At 39.8% G+C, this 26,573-nt stretch overlaps 1 protein-coding gene and 1 pseudogene across 3 annotated transcripts in view; one reads left to right on the top strand and one right to left on the bottom strand.

Moving 5' to 3' along the window:
- Nucleotides 1-26,573, bottom strand: part of NAA16 (N-alpha-acetyltransferase 16, NatA auxiliary subunit) — a 92,697-nt gene that overhangs the window by 29,424 nt on the left and 36,700 nt on the right. The window lies entirely within an intron of this gene.
- Nucleotides 10,739-11,591, top strand: LOC149996078 (eukaryotic translation initiation factor 4E pseudogene; annotated as a pseudogene).

Here is a 26,573-nt window from a genome sequence, read left to right as displayed (position 1 = left end):
AGTTTTCTAGTTTTATAAATTGGAATGCTACACTACCACCAGAAAAAAGGAATATACCAGAGTAACAACAGAATTGTCGTAACTGCTTTATACATGCAAAAATAAAAATGAGCTGAAAGTACAAATGGCAGAAACAGAATTTAACCTCAGCAACAAGGCTACAGAGTTTAGCTTTTAACTACTTTGTGAATTGGTCATCAGTATATGGTATACAAGTACGTTTCTTACTAAAGGGCAATTCTCCTTGACTCAAAAGGTTATATACATTAAGACTAGAAACTAGTAAAACAGTAATCTTTTCCCTATCATTTTAAGTGCACAGAACACCAAGAGGTACACATTAGCCCTGGCTGGTGTGGCTCAGTGGATCAAGTGCTGGCCTGGGAACTAAAGGGCTGCCAGTTCAATTCCCAATGAAAGCATATGCCTGGGTTGGAGGTCAGGTTCCAGTTAGGGGTAAGCAAAAGGCAACCACACATTGATGTGTCTCTCCCTCTCTTTATCCCTCCCTTCCCCTCTTTCTAAAAATAAATAAATAAAATCTTCATTTAAAAATTTCTACTGCTAAAAGAATAAAATAAAGAGGTACACATTAAATCAGACAAACCATTAAAAAAAAAATACACTAAGTGCACCAAAATTCAGAAATTTAAACACGCAAGTGTACATGTGCATTGGGGGGGGGGGCACCAGAGAAGGACAAGTATGCAAGAAAGGGGGAAAAAAAGGTTTAAGAGAGAAGCTTATTATACCTTTATGTGGCATTAAGCAACATGTTTACAAATACACATTGCCAAACTGAGTTCCCAAAGAATCTTAAAAGAGTTCTGTGGGCATTATAATCTCTAATACCAAATGTTATTAATTATATTGTTAAATAAATTATTTTCTTTTTCAAGTTTGTAAACATTACAACAATCTAAAAATAATCAAATATAAAAATAACGAAGATTTATTTGTTTATGAATCACTGTTAGCATGCCTACAAAATAGGAAAAAGTTTTGAAAAAGTTTAAGAAAAATTTAAAATGACTCTGATTGGCTCATTATTGTCAGCAGCCCTGAGAAAAGGCAGAAAGTGAGAGTGTGTACTATGCAATAGCTTTTCCTACCCCAATTCACTTATCTGCCTACTACTAAAATAAGGTCTAACATATTGCTTACTATTTTGTGAAAACTGAAATTTAAATACTTTTATTTTCAGAAAAGCAATTGTTTCTTTTCTTTCCTTAGGCCTCTTTAAAAACTAACTAAAATTCACTATAGTTCCATTGCTAGTGAAGAACAGACCATTTATCACAAAGGCCTAAGCAGATTTTGATATATATGTATACAGTACACATGTGTGTATATATGTATATATGATATATATGTAAATGTATTTGTATGCACATGCATATGCACACACACTATATGACTACAAAAGAAACCTCTTTATACCCTCCATGGAAGATGATATGATGAATTAGTTTAATTCTGAATCCAAATTAGAACTCCACCCCCAAAAGTCACATAGTACATAGGAAGCCACTGACCATCCCACTGACACCAGTCTAAAAAAAAAACATTGCTCAGACCTACATGATCTCTTTCTGATATAATGTTGCATGATACGGGATAATTCTCTTAGATAGAAAGGCAATAGAGAAATTGTTGGAACTATACATTAACAGTGGGGAAAATATGTTAAGTAACAAATAAAAAACAACATGAAAAGAATTTATACACATTATGACTTCACTAAAACATACACATACAGATATACATTCTCAACAAAAATATAACTAAATGGATTAGGGCAGTAGAATACGGATAGTCTTTTGAAACACAACAATAATGCTGTATTGTTTTAATAATAAGACTTTTAAAACCAAGATTATTTTGAAACAACAATTCTTCAAATCTGAATAGACTTGTAACTAGTAAGGAGATTGACTCAGTAATCAAAAATCTATAAACAAAGAAAAGCCCTGGAACCAATGGCTTCACTAGTGAATTCTATGAAACATTTAAAAACACTAAACTTTTCCAAAAAGTAGAAAAAGAAAACACTTTTAAAATCATTCTATGAGGCAGCATTACTCTGACACCAAAGCCAGATAAAGATATCACTGACCAATATTCCTCATGAATATGGATGCAAAAATCCTCAACAAAATACTAGAAAATTGAATTCAGCAGCATATTAAAAGGATTATACACCATGGCCAAGGAGGATTTATTCCTGAAATATAAGGATGGTTCAACATATAAAAACTGAGCAATGTAATATGCCACATCAATAAAATGGAAAAAAAAATCTACATGATCATCTCAAGTGATACAGAAAAAGCATGACAAAATTCAACATCCTTTCATTACAAAAACACTCAACAATACCTCAATATAATGAATGCCATATATGAAAAACTCACATTGAACATTATTCAATGGTGAAAGACTGAAAACATTTCCACTAAGATAAGAACAAGACAAGAATGCCTGCTTTCATTACTTCTATTCAACACAGTATTGGAAGTTCTAGCCAAAGAAGTCAGGCAGAAAAAGAACTGTAAAAGACATTCAAATTAGAAATAAATAAATATGTACATTTGCAGATGATATGATCTTTATTTACAGAATATCCTAAAAATTCCATTAAAAAATAAAACTTGTTAGAATGAACAATTTCAGCAAAGTAGCAAGATACAAAGTAAACATGCAAAAATCAGTTGCATTTCTACACAATGAACAATTTGAAAAAATAATTACAAAATAATTCCATTCACAATAGCATCAAAAAGAATAAAATGCTTATGAAATCACTTAACCAAGAAGTGAAAGACCTGTACAATGAAAACTACAAAACAGTGCTGAAAGAAATTAAAGACAAGTACATGAAAATACATCCCTTGTTCATGGACTGAAAGACTTAATATTATTAAAATATCAATACAACCCAAAAAGATCTACAGATTCAATGCAATCATTATCAAAATTCCAATGACTTTTTCATAGAAATAGAAAAGCCTATCCTAAAATTCACATGGAATCAAGGGACCCCAGATAGCCAAAACAATCTTGAAAACAACAGAAAACCAAGAACTCATACTTCTAATTTCAAAACCTACTATTATAAAGTTACAATAATCAAAACAGTGTGGGATTTGCATAAAGCCCGACATACAGGCTAATGGAACAAAACAGAGAGCTCAGATATAACCCTTTGCATATCTACCCAAATGATTTTTTAAAATGTTTTATTGACTATGCTGTTATAGTTGTCCCAGTTTCTTTTCCCTCTTCTTCCCTCCACCCAGTGACTCCCCTCCCTCCAGTTGTTGCCCCCTCCTTAATCCATGCCCATTGCTTATGTATAGTTTTACTCAATATCTTCCTGTCTACTCCACCCCCTCCTACTATGATCCTTAATTGCTGTACCTTCACCCTCCCTCTACACCCTACCCACTCCCCGCTGATCTCCCCCCAATATGTTCCCCATACCTATAATTCTTTTCACACTCTCGCTGCCTACTTAGTTTGCCTTTGTTTCGATTCCCTAGCTTCTATTGTTGGTTGTTGTAATACAGTTTTCATTTTAATGTTCATAGTTTTGATGCTCCTTTTTCTAAACAAGTCCCTTTAACATCTAACAGTAGTTTGGATCTAATGAATGCCTCCAGTTTTACCTTCTCCTAGAAGCACTTTCTCTGCCCTTCTATTCTGAATGACAGGTTCACTGGAGACAGTAATCGTGGATGTAGGGTTTTGCTTTTCATTACTCTGAATTTCTTGCCAGACCCTTCTTGCCTGCAGAATCTCCTTTGAGAAATCAGCTGATAGTCTAATTGGGACCCTTTTGTACATAATTCTCTTCTCTCTTGCTGCTTTTAAGATCCTCTCTTTATCTTTAATTTTTGACATTTTGATTATAATGTGTCTTAGTGTGGTTCTCCCTGGGTCCAGTTTTTTTGGAACTCTCTGTGCTTCCTGGATCTGTAAGTCCATTTCCTTCCTCAAGTTAGGGAAGTTATGCTTCATTATTTTTTCACATAATTTTTCAATATCTAGTTCTTCTTCTTCACCTCCTGGCAATCCTAGAATTTGGGTATTCGCTCTCTTATAGTTGTCCCAGAGGTTTCTGAGCTTCTCATTTTTCTCACTTTGTTTCCTCTTTCTGCACTGATTGACTGTTCCTTCCCTATGTTCCGATTTGTTGATTTGATCCCTGGTTTTCCTTCCCTCACCACTTGTTTCGGATGTGTTTTTGTTCATTTCAGCAAGACTAGCCATTCCTTCCCCGTCTTAAGTCCTGCTGTTATTTCTGTAAGGTGTCTTATAACTATAGCTCTGAACTGAGCCTCAGAAAGGTTATCTATCTGTTTGTCAGTTAATTCGTGTATTTGCTTTCTGGTCAGCTGCGTGATTGGTATCTCTATCATTATCCCTGCCATCCTGACACGTTTGTTTACCTTTCCTTCTTGGCCTGGGCTGTCATACCTCCTATGCTGTAAGGGGTGGAGCCCCATGCACTCGTCACTACCAGGCAACCCTTCTCACCACACTGTGGTGCCTTGTGTGGGACCTGGGGTCCAAGATGGATTCCTGCCGTTCACCATCCGCTGAGAGACCAGAGCCTCTTCCTCCGTCCCCACACAGTCCGAGGCAATGAGGGTCTGCCTCCCCCTGTGTTGGAATCGTGAGCTGATGGGTCTGGGCTACAGCCAGGGTTGCTCCCCTGGCGCTTCTCACCTCCCCTTAAACACAGGTGTCTATGCTTATTGCAGTCCTGCTGCTTGTTGCCGCAGCTGCCGCCAGCAGCACAGCTTGATCTCTATGCCCCGACTTCGCCCCTCCTACCCATCTGGACGATCACCACTTGGTTATAACTTCATATGTTGGACTTCCATGTAACTTTATTTTCTGGCACTTCTTGTTATTTCTGGTTTTGCGGTAGTTGTAGTCCTTCTTAGTTGTGGAGGGAGATGAAGTGTGTCAGTCTAGGCCTCCCATCTTGGCCGGAAATTTCCAAATAATTAAAAAAAAAATTTTAAGTATGTTTTATTGATTATGTTGTTACAGTAGTCCCAATGTTTCCCCCTTGCTCCCCGCTGCCCAGTACCTTCCTTCACTCCAGCAATCCCACTCCCCCTTAGTTCATGTCCATGGGTCATGCATACAAGCTCTTCGACCTCACCCTTTCCTATATTATTCTCAACTTCCCCCTGTCTAACCTGCATCAACCAATAATCCCTCTCAATCCCTGCACCATCTCCCCATTTCTTTCCCTTCCCCCTCTCAGCTGACAACTCTCCAAATGATCCCCATATCTATGATTATGTTCCTATTCTGGTTTGCTTAGTTGGATTTTGTTTTTATCTTTTAGATCCAGTTGTTGATAGTTGTGAGTTTGTTGTCATTTTAATGTTCATAATTTTGATCTTCTTTTTCTTAAGTAAGTTCCTTTGACATTTCAAATAATAATGGCTTGGTGAGGATGAATTTCTTTAGCTTTACCCTGTCTGGGAAGCACTTTATCTGCCCTCCATTCTAAATGATAGCTTTGCAGGATAGAGTAATCTTGGTTGTAGGTCCTTGCTTTTCATCACCTAGAATACTTCTTTCCAGCCCCTTCTTGCCTACAAACTTTCTTCTGAGAAATCAGCTGACAGTCTTATAGGCACCCCTTTGTAGGTAACTCTGCTTTTCTCTTGCAGCTTTTAAGATTCTCTCTTAATCTTGAAACTTTGGCATTTTAATTTAATTATGATGTGCCTTGGTGTGGTCCTCCTTGGGTCTAGCTTGTTTGGGACTTTCCGTGCTTCCTGGACTTGTATGACTATTTCCTTCAACAAATTTGAGGAGTTTTCATTCGTTATTTCCTCACACAAGCTTTCAATTTCCTGCTCTTCCTCTTCTCCTTCTGGCTCCTCTGTGTTTTGGACGTTGGCAGGTTTAAAGTTGTCCCAGAGGTTCCTAAGCCAAAGCTTGTTTTTTTCAAATCATGTTTCCTCATTCTGTACTGGTTGACTGTTGTTTTCTTCCTTATGTTTCAAATCATTGACTTGAACCCCGGTTTCACCATTGGTTTTGTGTGAAATTTGCTTCATGTCACTTAGCATAGCCTTCACTTCTTCCCAATGCATTTGCCATACTCAAGCATATCTGTCAAGCCTGTGAGCATCTTTATCACCAGTGTTTTGAATTCTGCATCTGTTTGGTTGACTATCTCCTCGTCTGTGAGATTGGCTATCTTCTCTTCGCTTAGTTCTCCCACTGGAACCTTGACCTGTTCCCCCTTTTGAGCTACACTTCTCTGTCTCCTCATTCTGACAGGCTCTTGTGTTTGTTTGCCTCCGCATCCCAGGTAGAGGGGCGGAGCCTTAAGTATTCGTCAATACAGGACGACCCGTTTCACCACGTTGTGGCGCTGTGTGTGGGGGATGGATCTGAGAGGGAACAATGCTGCTTGCTCAGCACTTGCCCCTTTTCCAAGCACTTCTCCCACCTCTATGGTACTGGCACCTCTCTAGCTGTTGCCCTGGCCATCATTCCCAGAGTGGGTGGGTCTGCGGATGTTCTAGGACCATGGGGGCCCTTCAAACAAGCGAACTCTGCTGAGAGACAGTTTCCTCCTCCGCCCCAAGCATCACTGACTTTCACAGTTAGGAGTAATGAAGCTCTATTTTCCCCAGGGCTGGGACTGTGAGCTGTGTGGTCTGGTCTGGTGCTGGGAGCGCTCCCCAGGAGTCACTCCCAGCTTTTAAAATGTGTGACTGCACTTTCCACCAGCCTGCCACTGCCGCCACCACCACACTGTGTCCTCTCTTCCCCAGCTCCGCCCCTCCTACCCATCTGGATGAGTATTTCTTCTTTATATCTTTGTTTGTTGGATTTCCATGCAGCTCGATTTTCTGGAACTTCTGGTTGTCTCTAGTTTTGAGGTAGTTGTATTCCTTCTTAGTTGTGGAGGGAGACGCACCATGTCTATCTAGCCCTCCATCTTGGCTGGAAGTCTCCAGCCCAAATGATTTTTGACGAAGGTGCCAAGACCATTCAATGGGAAAAGAGCATTCAACAAATGGTGCTGGGAAAACTGGATATCCAACATGCAAAAGAATGAAGCTAGACCCTTCCCTGATACCATATATAAAAATGAACTAAAAATGGATCAAGGACCTAAATAGAAGACTAACAACAACAGAACTCTTAGAAAAATACATAGGACAAACACTTCAACACATGGGTTTGGCAATGCAATGCTTTCTTGTATACGACACCAAAGGCACTAGTAACAACAAAAATAATAAACAGATTGAACTTGATGAAAATTTTAAAATTCTGTATATCAAAAACTCAACCCACAGAGTAAAAAGGCAACCAACAGAAAAAGTATTTGCAAATCATATAGCTGATATGAGATTAATATCCTGAATACAGAGAACTAAAATCAACAATCCGATTCAAAAATCAACAAAATATTTGAATAGATATTACACCAAAAAAGATATATGAATAAGCACATGGAAAGATGCACATCACCAATCATTACAAAAATGCAAATCAAAACTACCATGCGATACAATCTCACACCCAGGAGGATGCCTAAATATTTTTTAACAGAATACAACTGTTGATCAGGAAGTAAAGAAAATGGATCCCCTGTGCACTGTTGGTAGGAATGTAAAATGATACAACTGCTGTGGAAAATATTATGGCAGTTCCTCAAAATATTAAAAACAGGATTACCAAATTATCCAGCAATTCTACTTCTGGGTATATACCCCCCCCAAAACTGAAAGCAGGGTCTCAAAGAGATATTTGTGAATAACAGAATTATTCACAATAACCAAAATGTGGAAGCAGCCTAGTGTCTATCAGTGAATGGATAAGCAAAATATGGTATACACATAAAATGAACTATTTCTAGCCTTAACAAGAAAAAGAAGTTTGAATACGCTAAAACATAGATGAACCTTGAGGACCTTATGCTCAATGAAATAAGCCAATTACTATACGATTTCAGTTATATGAGGCATCAAACAGCAGTCAAAATCATAAGGGCAGAAAGTAGAATGATGGCTGTCAAGGGCTGGGAGGAGAAAATAGAAAGTTACTGTTTAGTAGGTATAGAGTGTCAGTTCTACAACATGAAAGGAATTATGAGGCTGGATGGTGGTGGTGATTGAACAAAAGAGTGAATATATTTAATACTGCTGAACTGTACACTTAAAAATAGTTATCAACATTAGCACCACCTGGTAATTTGTTAGAGGTGCCAACCAAACCCCATATTTATAGAATCAGAGACTCTGAGCCCAGCAGCAACCAATTTTTAGTTCTAATACACACTAGAGTTTGAAACTGGTAAAAATAAATAAAATTGCAAAAACTATTATTGTAAAGCAAAAATCAATATAATAGACATTTTTAACACACCGTTGCCAATATCACCCCATCAATCTCATTTAGGCTATCTGTAACATGAAAACTTTCCAGGCTTAGAAAATCAGTATTCAAAATTGTTAAATTTATAGAGCCAAGTATTTTTTCATGAACTTACATTGCCACCTACTGGCAGTTGCAAAACTTGCAGTTGCAGCAGGTTTTAAATAAAGAGTATATATACCTTTGCCTTTGATGTTTGTCAAGTCACTTCTATAATAAAACAAATATAACAAAACACACTTAAGGTATATATAATATTTCATAAAGAAGTATAAACGCCATTGAATAAAACAGACCTTCAGCTTCAGAACTTCAAAACAAGATGTGACTGAGGAAAAATCAAGATAGTGCCAAGTCCACATAAAATATACGAATTAAAAAACTGCAGGGAAAATACAAAGTACCCAAAATGGGAACACAAAAAAACAGATCCAAAATGAAAGAACAAGAGAATTCTCCAGGAAAAAAACTGGGTGAAATGAAGGCAAGCAATTTATAACAGAGCGAGTTTATAATAACAATTATAAGGACACTCAACAGCATTAAAAAAAAAGACATAGAAACCATAAAAAAGGACCAGTCATAAATAAAGAATACGGGACTTCCGGCCAAGATGGACGCGTAGACAGACATGCTGGGTCTCCCTCCACAACTAAGAAGGAACACAACTACCTCAAAACTAGAGACAACCAGAAGTTCCAGAAAATAGAACTGCATGGAAGTCCAGCAAACAAAGATATAAAAAAGAAACACTCACCCAGACATGTAGGAGGGGCGGAGCTGGGGTGGAAAGGACACAGTGTAGTAGCAGCAGCAGCGGCAGGCCAGCAGAAAATGCAGTCACAGGAGGGACACCTGGGGAGTATTCTCAGCTCCTTACCTGACGTAGCAGCTCACAGTCCCAGCACTGGGGAAAATCAAGCCTCATTGTTTCTGACTGTGCAAACCAGTGGGAGTTGCGGTGGAAGCAGGAACTGCCGGTCTCTCAGCAGAGTCTGCTTGTTTAAAGGGCCCCCAGGGTCCCAGAACATCTGCAGACCCACCCACTCTGGGAATGATGGCCAGGGCAGCAGCTAGAGGGGCACAGTCCGGTGTGGAAGTGGGAGAGGTGCCTGGAAAAGGCGCAAGTGCTGGGCAGGTGGCACTCTCAGACCCCTCCCCCACATACAGTGCCACAACTTGGTGAAACAGGTTGCACTGCACTGATGAATCCCTAAGGCTCCGCCCCTTACAACGTAACAGGAGTGACAGCTCTACCTGGGACCTGGAGACAAACACACACAGGAGCCTGTCAGAATGAGGAGACAGAGAAATATGGCCCAAAACGGGGAATGGATCAAGGTTCCAGTGGGAGAACTAAGTGACAAGGAGATAGCTAACCTCACAGACGAAGAAATAGCCAACCTAACAGATGCAGAATTCAAAGCACTGGTGATAAAGATGCTCACGAGCTTGACAGATATGCTTGAGTATGGCAAACGCGTAAGAGAAGAAGTGAAGGCTATGCTAAGTGAAACAAAGGAAAATCCACACAAAACCAATGGTGAAGGTAAGGAAACTGCGGTTCAAATCAATGATTTGGAACATAAGGAAGAAAAATAAGTCAACCAGTGCAGAATGAGGAAGCAAGAATTGAAAAAGAATGAGAAAAACTTCCCAAATTTTGTGAAGGAGATGGACGTACAGGTCTGGGAAGCACGGAGGGTCCCGGGCAAGCTGGACTCAGATGGAACCATACATGGATGCATCATGATTGAGACACCAAAGGTGAAAGATAAAGAGAGAGTCCTGGGGGCAGCAAGAGAGAGGCAGAGAGTTGCCTTCAGGGGGCTGCCTATAGGACTATCAGCTGATTTCTCAGAGGATACTTTGCAGGCAGGAAGGGACTGGCAAGCAGTATTCAATGTGATGAAAAGCAACCTGCAACCAGGCCTACTCTATCCAGCAAGGCTATCATTTGGAATGGAAGGGCAGATGAAGTGCTTTCCAGACAAGGTAAAGCTAAAGGAGTTCATCATCTCCAAGCCATTATTATATGAAATGTCAAAGGAACTTATGAAAAAGATCAAAACTATGAACACTAAAATGACAACAAACTCATAACTATCAACAACTGAATCTAAAAAATAAAAACAAAATCCAACTAAACAAACCAGAATAGGAACAGAATCATAGGTATGGAAATCATTTGGAGGGTTATCAGCTGGGAGGGGGGAGGGGGAGAAATGGGGATATGGTGCAGGGATTAAGAAGCATAATCAATTGGTACAAAATAGACAGGGGGAAGTTAAGAATAATAAAGGAGGATCTAAGATGGCGACTGTGGAACTGGAAACCACCCCTACTCCTCCTAATCCCCCGTCTACAGAAGAAAAGAAAACAGAATCTAACCAGGAGGTTGCCAATCCAGAACACTATATTAAACATCCTTTACAGAACAGATGGGCGCTCTGGTTTTTTTAAAATGATAAAAGCAAAACTTGGCAAGCAAACCTTCGGCTGATATCTGAGTTTGATACTGTTGAAGACTTTTGGGCTCTATACAACCATATCCAGTTGTCTAGTAATTTAATGCCTGGCTGTGACTACTCACTTTTTAAGGATAGTATCAAGCCTATGTGGGAAGATGAGAAAAACAAACGAGGAGGACGATGGCTAATAACATTAAGCAAACAGCAGAGACGAAGTGACCTCGATCGCTTTTGGCTAGAGACACTGCTGTGCCTTATTGGAGAATCTTTTGATGACTACAGTGATGATGTATGTGGAGCTGTTGTCAATGTTAGAGCTAAAGGTGATAAGATAGCAATATGGACTACTGAATGTGAAAACAGAGACGCTGTTACATATATAGGGAGGGTATACAAGGAGAGGTTAGGACTTCCTCCAAAGATGACGATTGGTTATCAGTCCCATGCAGACACAGCTACTAAGAGCGGCTCCACTACTAAAAATAGGTTTGTTGTTTAAGAAGACACCTTCTGAGTATTCTCATAGGAGACTGCGTCAAGCAATCGAGATTTGGGAGCTGAACCAAAGCCTCTTCAAAAGCGGAGTGGACCGCATTTCAATTTGATTTCCATCTAAATGTTGCAAAGATATAAGAGAAGTCTCATTCGCCTTTGTCTTGTACTTCTGTGTTCATCTTTTTTTTTTTTTTTTTTTTAAGTTTTGGCTAGAGTGTCTGCTTACCCAATCAAAGAATTACAGTACACATCGTCCCCAGAATCCATAAATGTGTTTCTGGCCCACTCTGTAATAGCTTAGGAGAATTATCATTACAAACATTTTACCCATCCAAAAGTTGAAAAAGAACTTGCATTTCTATACCTTACAGGAAAAGAATTCTGCTTATGTTCCATTGTATGCGGGAGCATATTTTGCTGGTTTGAAAGAGTATGATGCATACAGTTTTCTAGCAATTTTCTTCTCTCTTTTTATTTTCTTTCCTTTTTTTTTTTTTTTTTACAGCATTATCTTTGCTGTACTCTTGCTGATGGCTGCTAGATTTTAATTTATTTGTTTCCCTACTTGATAACATTAGTGATTCTGATTTTACTTCTTCATTTGTTTGCTTTTGTTTTTTTCCTCATGTAACATTGGTAAAGGATCCAAGAATATGACACAAAGGTGGAATAAACATTAATTTTGGGCATTCTTTGGTAATTTTTTGGTTTTTTTATAACTACAAAGCTTTGCTACAAATTTATGCATTTCATTCAAATCAGTGATCTATGTTTGTGTGATTTCCTAAACATAATTGTGGATTATAAAAAATGTAACATCATAATTACATTCTTAGTTAGAATTAGTATGTCTGTTTTTGTATCTTTATGCTGTATTTTAACACCTTTGTATTACCTAGGTTATTTTGCTTTGGTTAAAAAATGGCTCAAGTGGAAAAGCAGTCCCATTCATATTAAGACAGTGTACAAAACTGTAAATAAAATGTGTACAGTGAATTGTAAAAAAAAAATAATAATAATAATATAGGAAAGGATGAAGCCGAAGAACTTATATGCACGACCCATGGACATGAACCTAGGGGGGTGGGATTGTTGGAGGTAAGGAGGGTACTGGACAGAAAGGAGCAAAGGGGGAAAAAAATGGAATTACTGTAACAGCATAATCAATAAAATATACTTTAAAAAACTGCAAAGAACACTGGCCTCTCTGATTCATTATGTATATTTTTTAATCCAGAAAATTCATATCATAGTCACTAACTCAGTAATTAGGTAAACAATTCAATTTTTTAAATTTATCTATTAAAGTTATTTAATCTAAGAATTTTACTAAGGTATAAGGATGCATATTTTACATCAAGTTTAACTTGACTATTTATATCTCAATTTAAAAAGTACATTCAACTTCTTCCTTATGAAAGTTAATATGCAATGCCTATTTTTCTTGAAAATAATAGTTTGCCACTACCATTTAAAATCAAGAAAACCAGTCTACTTAGGTATATAAGATTACAAAAAAAAAAAAAAAAAAAAAAAAGCCTCAGAAGAGACAGCTTAAATTATATGACCAAAAGATTTAGAAGCAGCTCAAGTGCCCATCACCAGATGAGTAGATAAACAAGCTGTGGTACATTTACAATATGGAATACTGCTCAGCTGTGAAAAAGGATGGAGTCTTACCCTTTGCAACAGTATGGATGGATGTAGGGAGTATTATGCTAAGTGAAATAAAATGAACAAACTGAACTAACAAACAAAATAGAAACTGTCTCACAGATACAGAGAAGAGACTGACAGCTGTCAGAGGGGAGGGGTTTGAATGCTGGGTAAAAAAGGGTGAAGGGATTAAGCAAACCAAAAACAAAACAAAACAAAAAAAAACACCTCATAGACAAGAGTATAGTGATTACCAGAAGGAAGTGGGGTAGGGGAAGGTAAAAGAGAGTAAAGGGGGGAATAAATGGTGATAGAAGGAGACTTGACTTGGGGAGGTGAACACACAACACAATATACAGATGATATACTATAGAATTGTATACCTGGAACCTAATAATTTTATTAACTAATATCACCTCAATAAATTCAATTTAAAAATTTCCAAGTTCAACTACCTTCTCTTGATTTAAATATTAGCTTCTGATATAGCATTTGATCAAGACTGGAAAGGCTTTCTTTTTGCTAGCAAAATCTAACCTGGGCAAAATAGTGACTACCATGATTTCCTTAAGTATGGCTCTTTAATCAGCTTTTCAAATGTACAAGTTAAAAGAATTCTTTACTAACCTTAAAGTCAAAGTCATTCAACACCATATATGATACACAATTTTTCAAAATACAGATACAAATCACATTTAAAATGTTACTGCAACATAAAATTCATTGAAAGGATCTTTTCGTTTTTTAACCCATATAGAAAACTAAGCATAGTAACTTTTATCAACAAGGACAAATTTCTGGATTTCCAATAAATGTACAACTAGCAGTGATAATTTTGGTTCTGAAGGAGCAAGTTAGAGAGATAAGTTGTCTGAGAACTATGACACTAAAATGAAATAAAGGAATTTCTTACAAAGGTAAGGTATAAGGAGTGGGTTGTTGAAAGAATGACCAGTACTTTAACATCTTTTCTGAACCAAGCACTTTACAAACCATCATTTAATTAAAACACCCATCAACTCATCCTGGCAAGGTGGTCAGATGGTTGGAGTATTGTCCTATACACCAAAAGGCTGCAGGTTCAATTCCCAGTCAGGGCACATACCTAGGCTGTGGGTTGAATCCCCAGTCAGGGTACATATGGGAGGCAACGGATCTTTTTTTTCCCCTCTCTCTCTCCACCCCCAACTCCTACTTCCTCTCCCTCTAAAGATCAATAAAAAAATATATATCCTCAGATGAGGATTAAAAATATGTATATATAAAAAATCAACTCTTTAAGTATTATTTTCCCCTACTTCATGATTCAGAATCAAACTCAAGGCGGTGCTCAAGAAAATAAGTGATGTCAGAACTACACACCAGGCCTGATTCCAAAGCAATGCTTTTTACCCAAAAGTATTTCCAGTGTTTCCCAAAGTATGGTACATATTATAAAACATGAGATGCTTAGTTAATTCACCAACTGAAATTTTGTTGCATTTTTATTTTATTTATTTTGTAAAAAAAAAACTAGTGCAAACCCAGTTTTTATAAAAAACAAGGAATCAAATTTAGTGAAACATCAACAAATTATAGGAGTTTCCTAGCAACAGCCATATGATTCAGTACCTCCCATAAAAACATTCCAATGAAGTTCATGATGATACTCACTTTCATCACTGAATAACAGCAGGCCAAGTGTTTTGTAATTTCTTATGCCTACTGTCACTGGTTTCTAATGGGCACACCAAGTTCCACACATTCTTCAACTGAGTGAAGATCCTGGAATCTTTTTATATAGGGGCAGATTTAACACAAAGAAAAGAACGGTCCTCTGGGAAACAGCCTACCTTACCTTCCTGTGAATGGACAGTCATATAGAACTATCTGCTGAGACACCTCATACTTCATCCATTCCGTTTAATCCAGTACTCAATGTTTTAAGTTACTCATATTCACTACACCTGTGCACTGATGCCCAGCTTCAATGGAACCAAATGCATCTGTAACAACCCATGGCAAACTTTAATAATGATTCACTGTCTTCACTCAGGAATGGGACACAGTGAATGGCTACAGAAGAAAACTAGGAAGTACTTTTTCTATTATAGTTGAAAATAGAAGTCAAAAATTAATTTGGACCTCTTCTTAGTAATATTATTTCTTTTATAACACACATACACACATACAAATGTGTTGTAAAAGAAATAAAAATGACTGTAAGAAGAAGTGCTTTGGCCTTGACAGATGAACCAAAATTGAATAAAAACTGATTTTCCTAATTATCTTTCTGTGCAATACACATATTTACACTTAGAGAAAACCTATTTTTCTCACTCATTAAGGCACCAAAGTAGAAGGTGAACGTATAAAACACTAGTACATGTTAGACGAAAACACTGAAAAAGAGGAGCAAATTAAACCTGAAACAAGCAGAAGGAAGAACATAATAAATAACAGTGAAAATTAATGAAACAGGAGGAGAGGGTGTCAAAAACTCAAAACTTAGTTCTCTGAAAGGATCGACAAAACTGTCAAACCTTTAGTTAGATTAACAAAAAAATATGAACATTCAAATTATTAAAATTAAAAGAAGAGAAAATACTGCAACTGACTTTGCAGGAAAAACATGATGATAAAGGAATATGATGAACTGTATACTAATACTGGATAACATATAAAATATACAAATTTCTAGAAACACAAATTTTATAAATCAATAATGGAAAATATCAGTTAATCAGTAACAAGAGTTGGACTATATAATAAAAACCACCCACAGGGGATTCAGTCAAGATGGCGGCACAACAGACATGGCTCTTTGCACAACACATCAAAATTACTACTACGATAAAGAAAAACCAGGACTTCCAGGAAAGATGGGAGCGTAGAAGGACACGCTCTATCTCCCTCCACAACTAAGAAGGAATACAACTACCTCAAAACTAGAAACAACCAGAAGTTCCAGAAAATCAAACTGCATGGAAGTCCAACAAACAAAGATATAAAGAAGAAATACTCATCCAGACAGGTAGAAGGGGCGGAGCCGAGGTGGGGAGGACACAGTGTGGTGGCGGCACCATTGGCCAGCAGTGTCAGGCCAGTGGAAAGCATAGTTACACATTTTCAAAAGTCAGGAGGGACACCTGGGGAGTGTTCCCAGCTCCTCACCAGACCTAGCAGCTCACAGTCCCAGCACCATGGAAAATCAAGCCTCATTGTTTCTGACTGTGCAAACCAGTGGGAGCTGGGGTGCAGGCAGAAACTGCCAGTCTCTCAGCAGAGTCCGCTTGTTTAAAGGGCCCCCAGAGTCCTAGAACGTCCACAGGCCCGTCCACTCTGGGAAAAACAGCCAGGGCAACAGCTAGAGAGGCACCAGTCCCATATGGAAGTGGGAGAAGTGCTGGAAAAGGGACAAGTGCTGCACAAGCGTCAATATTCCCTCTCAGACCCCTTCACCACATGTAGCACCACAACATGGTGAAACAGATCGCACCTTACAATGTAAGAGGAGCGACAGCTCTACCTAAGATACACAGGCAAATAAACACAGGAGTCTGTCAGAATGAGGATACAGAGAAGTATGGTCCAAAAGGGGGAACCAATCAAGGTTCCAGTGGGAGAACTAAGCGAAGAGGAGATAGCCAACCTCACAGATGAGGATAGACAACCTAACAGACATAGAGTTCAAAACACTGGTGATAAAGATGCTCACGGGCTTGACAGATATGCTTGAGTATGGCAAATGCATAAGGGAAGAACTGAAGGCTATGCTAAGTGAAACAAAGGAAAATCGAAACAAAATCAATGGTGAAGGGAAGGAAACTGGGTTTCAAATCAATGATTTGGAATGTAAGGAAGTAAAAACCACTCAACCAGTACAGAATGAGAAAACAAGAATTGGAAAAAAATGAGGAGAGGCTTGGGAACCTTTGAAACAACTTTAAACGTGCCAACATCTGATCCATGGGGGTGCCAGAAGGAGAAGGGGAAGAGCAAGGAATTGAAACCTTATGTGAAAAAATAATGGAAGAAAACTTCCCAAATTTTGTGAAGGAAATAGACATGCAAGTCCAGGAAGCACGGACAGTCTCCCAGGAGACCTGGACCCAGAGCGGACCACACCAAGACACAAAATGATTAAAATGCCAAAGGTGAAAGATAAAGAGAGAATCCTAAAAGCAACAAGAGATAAACAGGAGAGTTGCCTACAAAGGGATGCCTATAAGACTATTCAGCTGATTTCTCAAAAGACACTTTACAGGCAAGAAGGGACTGGCAAGCAGTATTCAATGTGATGAAAAGCAAGGACCTACAACCAAGACTACTCTATCCAGAAAAGTTATCATTTAGAATGCAAGGGCAGATGAAGTGCTTCCCAGACAAAGTAAAGCTGAAAAGAGTTCATCATCACCAAGCTATTATTATATGAAATGTCAAAGGAACTTATGAAAAAGATCAAAACTATGAACACTAAAATGACAACAAACTCATAACTATCAACAACTGAACCTAAAAAATAAAAACAAAATCCAACTAAGCATACCAGAATAGGAACAGAATCATAGATATGGGGATCATTTGGAGGGTTATTGGCTGGGAGGGGGGAGGGGGAGAAATGGGGAAATGGTGCAGGTATTAAAAACCATAATCGACTGGTACAAAATAGACAGGGGGAAGTTAAGAATAATATAGGAAAGGGTGAAGCCAAAGAACTTACATGCACAACCCATGGACATGAACTAAGGGGGGAGGGATGGCTCGAAGGAAGAGGAGTACTGGGCAGAGGGGAGCAAAGGGGAAAAAAATTGGAACTACTGTAACAACATAATCAATAAAATATATTTTAAAAATAAAATAAAATAAAATAAAAGATATAGAAATATCATCTTCTAGAACTGTCAGAAATTGTGTCGAATAGTCTGACAACTATGGAACTGAAGAAACTTCATCCATCAAGATGGGAAGGAGGGGCATAGACGAGGAATGGGCTCATTTCTCACCCACGTGTGGTGGATAAAATTTTGAAAGGGATATCTCAGGATCAAGGAGTCCCAGCCCCACACCAGTCCCCCAGCCCAGGGTTTCAGAGCCAGGAAGATAAGTGCCCACAGCTTCTGGCTGCCCCAAGCAGTTCCTCTCAAAGACTCACACATAGACTCACCTGCTCAGACTCACTCCCTGATCTCCAACACTAGTTTAACAGCTTGAAAGGCACCAGTGGTATACAGGGAGAACTGAAGTGCCCAGTATTAAGGCAAGCAGAAGCCAATGTCTCTTTTCTAAAACTCCCACCACAGAACCAGCAAATTGGTGCCATATCTGAGACTCTTATCAACCTGGCTAACTCTGCTTAACCTACCTGGGAGATCTCCAGAGACTCCGCCCCACATAATTTATGGACACACCCAAACTGCTTTTACATATAAATGGCTGGTCTTGGCTCCTGCTTCAACACTTCCTAAATACTATCGAACAAGTAACAGCTGGCCTCAGTGAGCTCTAGGCCCCACACAACCAGCAGCCAGCTTGGATTCACAGCTTGGTTTTGCCTGGGAATCTCCAAGTCCAGCACAAATAGCACACATCTCAGATTGCTTTATAGCTCAGACAGGGTGCCCCAAGCAAAAAACAGGTGGGGCCTAACCTTGGCCTGCACCACCCAGGAGACCCCAGAGCCTGCGCACCCAGTGGACAGCTACAGACCATGTTGGAGTACCACCATGCTGCCCCTACACAGCTGATTTTCCACGGAAGATGGAGGTTGGTGGTCAGTGGTCACAGCCAGAACTTGCAGCTGACTGGCCTGGGTAAATCCTTCCCATTGACCTGCCAATAGCAATCAAGGCTCAATTACAAAAGGAGGGTGTACTAAGCCCACACAAAGAGCATACCTCGAGTACCCAACTTCGGTAATAGGGGAAGTTATGCCACTGGACCTTACAGGACACCTACTACATTAGGCCACACTACCAGGACACAGAGTCAAAGCAGCTCTACTTAATACACAGACACAAACACAAGGACACTGCCAGAATGAGGAGACAAAGAAACATGGCCCAAATGAAAGAACACATCAAAACTCCAGAAGAAGAACTACACAAAGTGGAGGGAGATAAGCAATCTACCAGATGCAGAGTTCAAAACACTGGTTATAAGGATGCTCAAGGAACTTAGTAGGGACCCCAACAGCATAAAAAAGACCCAGTCAGAAATGAAGGATACACTATTGGACTAAAGAACCATTTACAGGGAAACAACAGTAGAGTGCATGAAGCCGAGAATCACATCAGTATTTGGAACATAAGGAAGCAAAAAACCACCAGTGAGAACAACAAGAAGAAAAAAGAATCCCCCCCCCCCCAAAAAACGAGGACAGTGTAAGCAGCCTCTGGGATAACTTCAGACATTCCAACATTCTCATGATAGAGATACCAGAAGGAGCAGAAAAAGAGCAAGGAATTGGAAATCTATTTGAAAAACTAACGAAAGAACACTTCCCTCATTTGGTAAAGGAAATAGATGTACAAGTTCAAGAAGCACAGAGGCCCAAACAACATGGATGCAAAGAGGCCCACTCCAAGACCCATCATAATTAAAATGCCAAAGGTTAAGGATAAAGAGAATCTTTAAAGCAGCAAGAGAAAAGCAGTTAGTTACCTACAAGGGAGTTCCCATAAGATTGTCAACTGATTTCTCAAAAGAAACTTTACAGGCTAGAAGGAACTGGCAAGAAATATTCAACATCATGAAAAGCAGGAACCTACAGTTGAGATTGCTGTACACAGCAAAGCCATCATTAAAAATCCTAAGGCAGATAGAGAGCTTCCCAGACAAGGAAAAACTAAAGGAGTTCATCCCCAAACCATTACTATATGAAATGTTAAATAAGGGACTTATTTAATGAAAAAAAAGATCAAAACTTTGAACAATAAAATGGCAAAAAGCAAAGACTTTTGGCCAAGATGGAGGTCTAGACTGACACACTCCATCTCCCTCCACAACTAAGAAGGACTACAACTACCACAAAACCAGAAATAACCAGAAGTGCCAGAAAATAAAGTAACATGGAAGTCCAACATATGAAGTTATAAACAAGTGGTTCTCGTCAGGACGGGTAGGAGGGGCAAACCCAGGGCAGAGAGATCAAGCTGTGTTGCCGGCGGCAGCTGCAGCAACGAGCAGCAGGACTGCGATAAGCACAGACACCCATATTTAACAGTAGGCGAGAAGCGCCAGGGGAGCAACTCCGGCTGCAGCCCAGACCCGTCAACTCGCAATTCCAATACAGGGGAAGGCAGACCCCCACTGCCTCGGACTGTGAAGCCCAGAGGGCATGGTGACAGAGGAGGAGGAGGCTCCCAGTCTCTCAGCGGAGGGTGAACAGCAGGAATCCATCTTGGACCCCCGCTCCCACGCAAAGCACCACAGTGTGGTAAGAAGGGTCACCAGGTAGTGAGGAGGGCACAGGGCTCCGCCCCCTATAGTGTAGGAGGTGTGACATCCCAGGCCAAGAAGGAAAAGTAAACAAACGTGTCAGGATGGCAGGGATAATGATAGAGATACCAATCACGCAGCTGACTAGAAAGCAAATACACAAATTACAGACAAATAGATAGATAACCTTTCTGAGGCTCAGTTCAGAGCTATAGTTATAAGACAGCTTACAGAAATAACAGTGGGACTTAATCAAGACGGGGAAGGAATGAAGGCTAGTCCTGCTGAAATGAACAAAAACACATCTGAAACAAGTGGTGAGGGAAGGAAAACCAGGGATCAAATCAACAAATCGGAACATAGGGAAGGAACAAACAATCAACCAGTGCAGAAGGAGGAAACCAGAAGTGAGGAAAATGAGGAGAAGCTCAGAAACCTCTGGGAAAGAACTATAAGAGAGCGAATATCCGAATTATAGGGTTGCCAGGAGGTGAAGAAGAACTAGATATTGAAAAATTATGTGAAAAAATAATGAAGCAGAACTTCCCTAACTTGGGGAAGGAAATAGACTTACAGGTCCAGAAAGCACAGAGAGTTCCAAAAAAACTGCACCCAGGGAGAACCACACCAAAACACATTATAATCAAAATGTCAAAAATTAAAGATAAAGAGAGAATCTTAAAAGCAGCAAGAGAGAAGAAGAGAATTGTGTACAAAAGGGTCCCAATAAGACTATCAGCTGATTTCTCAAAGGAGACTCTGCAGGCAAGAAGGGATTGGCAAGGAATATTCAAAGTAATGAGAAACAAAACCCTACATCCACGATTACTCTATCCAGCGAAGCTGTCATTCAGAATAGAAGGGCAGAGAAAGTGCTTCCAGGACAAAGTAAAACTGAAGTTCATCAGATCCAAACCACTGTTATATGAGATGTTAAAGGGACTTGCTTAGAAGAAGGAGCATCAAAACTATGAACATTAAAATGAAAACTCTATTACAACAACCAACAACGGAAGCTAGGGAATCGAAACAAAAGCAAACTGAGTAGGCAACGAGAGTGTGAAAAGAATTATAGGTATGGGGAACTTATTGGGGGGAAGTCAGTGGAGAGGGGAAAGGGGGGGAAAGGGAGGGTGATGGTACAGAAATTAAGAAGCATAGTAGAAGGAAGTTACCCTGGCTGGTTTGGCTCAGTGGATTGAGCGTCGGCCTGCGAGCTAAGTGTCGCTGGTTCGATCTTCCAGTCAGGGCACATCAGAGAAGGAAAACTCTGACTCCAAAAAACCTCCGCTGCCTTGCGGCATACCTCTTCAGGGGAAAGGCTAAGGGAGTAAACCCCGACAGAAAATCCGGAGCCGGAGTCCCTAAGGCGGTTTGACGTTGTAGTCAACACCGGCAACTCCTGCGGCGCACCTGAAGCCAAGCTGTATTGACTCCGTCTTTCCCTTGGACCCTTCAGCTGCGAAGAGAGGGGGGGTCTGCTGCATGGGCAACAGCAGACCCTCCATATCACCCTGCCCAGGCTCTGTAGCTTCAGCTTCACTGGAGAGGACACTCCAGCGTCATCGCAAGATGTCGATTCAACACGGGAGGAGACAGATACCGTGTCACTCCCGAGTCGGACTGCACAACCATTCTCGGCGGTGCAGATAGACTCTTAAGAAGCTACACCATCGTCTCTCGAGACGGACGGCTGCCGACGAGTAGAAGGAAGTGGAGTAGACAGAAAGATGTTGAAAAGAACTATATGCACAACCAATGGGCATGGACTAAGGGGGAGCGGACAACTGGAAAGACTGGGGTCACTGGGTGGAGGGGTGAAGAAAGAAAAGAAACTGGGACAACTGTAAAGCATAATCAATAAAACATACTTTTAAAAAATGGCCAAAAATACATATCACCAGTTGAATCTCAAAAACAAACTAAGCAAACAAGAACAGAGACAGAATCATGGATAGAGTGCTTTGATTGTTGCCAGATGGGTAGGAGTTGTGGGGGAATGGGTGAAGAGGTGAGGGGATTAAGAAGTATAAATAGATAGTTACAGAATAGCCATGAGAATGTAAAGTACACTATGGGAAATGAAGTAACCAAAGAATTTATGAGGATGACCCATGGACATGGACAGTGGACGAGGGATGCCTGAGGTAGTGGGGTGGTGCTGGGTGGAAGTGGACTAATGGGGAACAATTGGGACAACTGTAATATCATAATCTATAAAATATAATTTTAATAAATTATAACTTTATCACAGGATAAATTCAAGAAAGTGAGAAAACAATCATATGTCTGATAATGGACCTGTATCCAGAATATATAAAGAACTCTTACAACTATCTAATAAAAAAGACAAATAACTGAATTAAAACTGGGCAAAGAATCTGAATTGACATTTCTCCAAAAAAGATACACAAATTATCACATGAAAAGACGCTCAACATCATCAGTCATTAGTGAAATGCAAACCAAAAGCACAAGCAGATACTACTTTGCACACACTAAGATGTCTACAATCAAGTATAGATAAAAACAATTGGATTGTTGGAAAGAATGTGTAGAAATCAAAATCCTCTATGCTGCTTGAAGGAATGTAAAATGGTAGAGGTACTTTGGAAAAAAGTCTGGCAGTTTTTAAAAGTTTAAAGAGAGTTACCTTTGACATAGCAATTTCACTCCTGGGAATATATACCCCAAAGAAATGAAAACGTGTGCACACAAAAACTCATACACAAATGTTCACAGCAGCATTATTCAGGAAGTAAAAGGCAAAAACAACCAGAATGTCCATCAACTGACAGATAAAATGTGGTATAGCCATACAGCAGGATATTGTTTGGCCATAAAAGGGAATGAAATATTCATGCTACCACATGGGTGAAAATTTTATGCTAAGTAAAAGCAGCTAAAGAAAAAAAGGCCGGACTTCCGGCCAAGATGGAGGCTTAGACGGACGCGCTCGGTCTCCCTCTACAACTAGAGAGGAATACAACTACTTCAAAACAAAGGATAACTAGAAATTCCAGAAAATAAAACTACACGGAAGCCCGACGTATGAAGTTATAAACCAGCGGCGCCCTTTGGGCAGGTAGGGGGAGCGAAAGGGGGCGGTGCTGTTTGCAGTCGCACCAGGGACAGCGGCAGGGAGAACAATCCCAGCTGCAGTCGAACCCCCGGCAGCTCGCGACCCCAACGCTGGGGAAAGCAGCCACCGCATCGCCTTGAACAGTGAGGCCCAGGGGGGCGGGAGGACGGATCCCAGTCTACTAGCGGAATAACTGTGTGAATCCATCTTGGACCCCCGCCCCCAAAGAAAGCGCCACAGGGCTGCGAAATAGGTCGCGGATCGGCGCCGGTCGCTGGGTTGTGACGACAAAGGGCCACAGCACGGCGAGAAAGGTTGCGGATTGCCGCCGGTCGCTGGGTTGTGACGAGTACACAGGCACTGCCCCCTATAGTCGGCCCAAGAAAACAAAACGCATCTGTCAAAATGAGGCAGACAACTATAGAAATCCTGGTGGCGCAGCTCACCAGGCAACAGATGAAGAACCTGACAGATGAACAAATAAGAAACCTGTCAGAGGCTCAGTTCAGGGCCATTGTTATCAGGTGGCTTACAGAATTAACAAAAGATCTGGAAAAAGATGAGAAAGAAGCGAAAAACACTCATAACGAAAGGAACAAAACCACATACGAGACAGATGGTGAGGAAAAAAAATCCAGAGTTCATTTCAACAAACCGGAATATGGAGAAGGAACAAGCAGTCAACCAAAGCAGCGAGAGGAAATGGGAAGCAACGATGAGAGGATCAGAAACCTCTGGGACAGCTATAAAAGGCCCAACATAAGAATCACTGGTTTGCCAGAGAGCGAGAAAGATGAACTAGAATTTGAAAAATTGAGTGAAAATATAATAAAGGAGAACTTCCCAGACTTGGGGAAAGAAATAGACTTACAGGTCCAGGAAGCACAGAGAGTTCCAAAACAACTGGACCCAGGGAGAACCACTCCAAGACACATTATAATCAAAATGTCAAAAATTAAAGATAAAGAGAGAATCCTAAAAGCAGCAAGAAAGAAGAAAAGAATCATGTACAAAGGGATCCCAATTAGACTATCAGCTGACTTCTCAAGGGAGACCCTACAGGCAAGAAGGGACTGGCAAGAAATATTCAAAGTAATGAAAATCCAAAACCTACAACCACGAATACTCTATCCAGCGAAATTGTCATTCAGAATAGAAGGGCAGAGAAAGTGTTTCCAGGACAAAATAAAACTGAAAGAGTTCATTAGATCCAAACCACTGTTATATGAGATGTTAAAGGGACTGGTTTAGAAAAAGGAGGATCAAGACTATGAAATCTAAAATGAAAACTGCATCACAAGAAACAACAGAAGCTAGGGAACTGAAACAAAGGCAAACTAAACAGGCAACGAGAGTGGAAAAAGAACTATAGGTACGGGGAACATATTGGGGGGAGGTCAACAGGGAGGGGGAATGGGGAGAGGGAGGGAGATGATATAGGAATTAAGGATCATGGTAGGAGGGAATGGAATAGACAGAGGTTGAGAAGAACTATATGCACAACTAATGGACATGATCTAAAAGGGGGGGACAACTGGAGGGAGGGGGGCCACCAGGTGGAGGGGAGCAGAGGGAAGGGAAATTGGGACAAATGTAATATTATAATCAATAAAACACATTTAAAAAAAAGATTAAAAAAAAAAAAGGCCACATATTATACAATCCCATTTGTATGAAATGTCATAATAGGCAAATCCATAATAGAAGGGAGACTAGTGGTTGCCTAATGCTGGGGAGATAGGGTTTCTTACTAGAGTGATGAAAATTTCTAAAATTACACTGTGATAATGTTGCAAACCTAAGAATATATTAAAAATCACAGAACTGTATACTTCAAAGAGATAAATTTTATGGTATGTGAATTATATCTCAGTAAAGCTGCTGACAACAAAGAAGCTACTGAGGGGGAAGTTACTGACATCTAGTTGATAGATGTCAAAAACACTGCTAAATATCATATAATATACAGGACAACCTCCAGTAACAAAGAATAATCTAGCCCAACATGTTGATAATGGAATTCTTTGTTTTGGGGGCTGTACTGTGCATTGTAAAAGGTTTAGCAGCATCCCTGGCCACTACCTATGAGATTTCAGTAGCACATCCCCACAACAGGGACAAACATGTCTCCAGACAGTGCAAAATGTCCCCTGGGGACAAAATCTTCTCTTGTTCTATCTTGAGAAGCACTTCTTTAGAAGAGGACTTTCCAAAATGTTTGTAAAACAGTAAACTTCCACAATAGAAATAAAGATCGATAAATGTAGTTCAACTTCTTTATGTTAAAATAACAATCTCGGCAGAAAAGCAAACACAAAAAGGAAAAGTATTTAACAGTACCTAATGTTGGTAAGGGTACAGTGAAACTTTCTACACACATTGCTAGTGGCAATACAAATTGGTGTTTACAACCTTATAGAAACCAATATATCAGTGTTTATCAATCATAAAATGTTCATATCTTCCACCTGTGAATTTATTCTGATAATTTATGAGAAGAAAATAATCCTTAATAAAGCCATGTGTGTACAAAGAGACTTACAACTTTTTAACAGTGAAAACTTGGAAAATCATAGTTTAACCATGGAGGTATGATTCTGATCATTAAAAAGGAAGATCATGAAGACTCTGCTGTAACACACTAAATGCTTATGAAATTGCTAGGGGGAACAGAAAATACAAAATTTTATGGTCAAAATACTAACTATATTTATACACCAGAAATAAATTCAGAGAATAAAAACCTTAAAAGGAATTACATGAAGAATGCTCTTTTTAAAAAATACATATTTATTTACTTTTTTAGAGAAGGAAGGAAGGTAGAAAAACACCCATCAATTGCCTCTCACATGCCCCCAACTGGGAACCTGGCCCACCACTTAGGCATGTGCCCTGACTAGGAATTGAACCAGTGACCCTTAAGTTCACAGGCGCTCAATCCACTGAGCCACACCAGCCAGGACAAACAATGCTCTTAATAATCTTAAATTGTATATTCGCAATTTAAAATGCTGGAGACATTT

The sequence above is a fragment of the Furipterus horrens genome, unplaced genomic scaffold (assembly GCF_987537825.1).
Source record: "Furipterus horrens unplaced genomic scaffold, mFurHor1.1.pri manual_scaffold_12, whole genome shotgun sequence".
Lineage (NCBI taxonomy): Eukaryota > Metazoa > Chordata > Mammalia > Chiroptera > Furipteridae > Furipterus > Furipterus horrens.
Note: the sequence above shows the minus strand (reverse complement) of the source record. Positions and strands in the feature narration are given on the sequence as shown.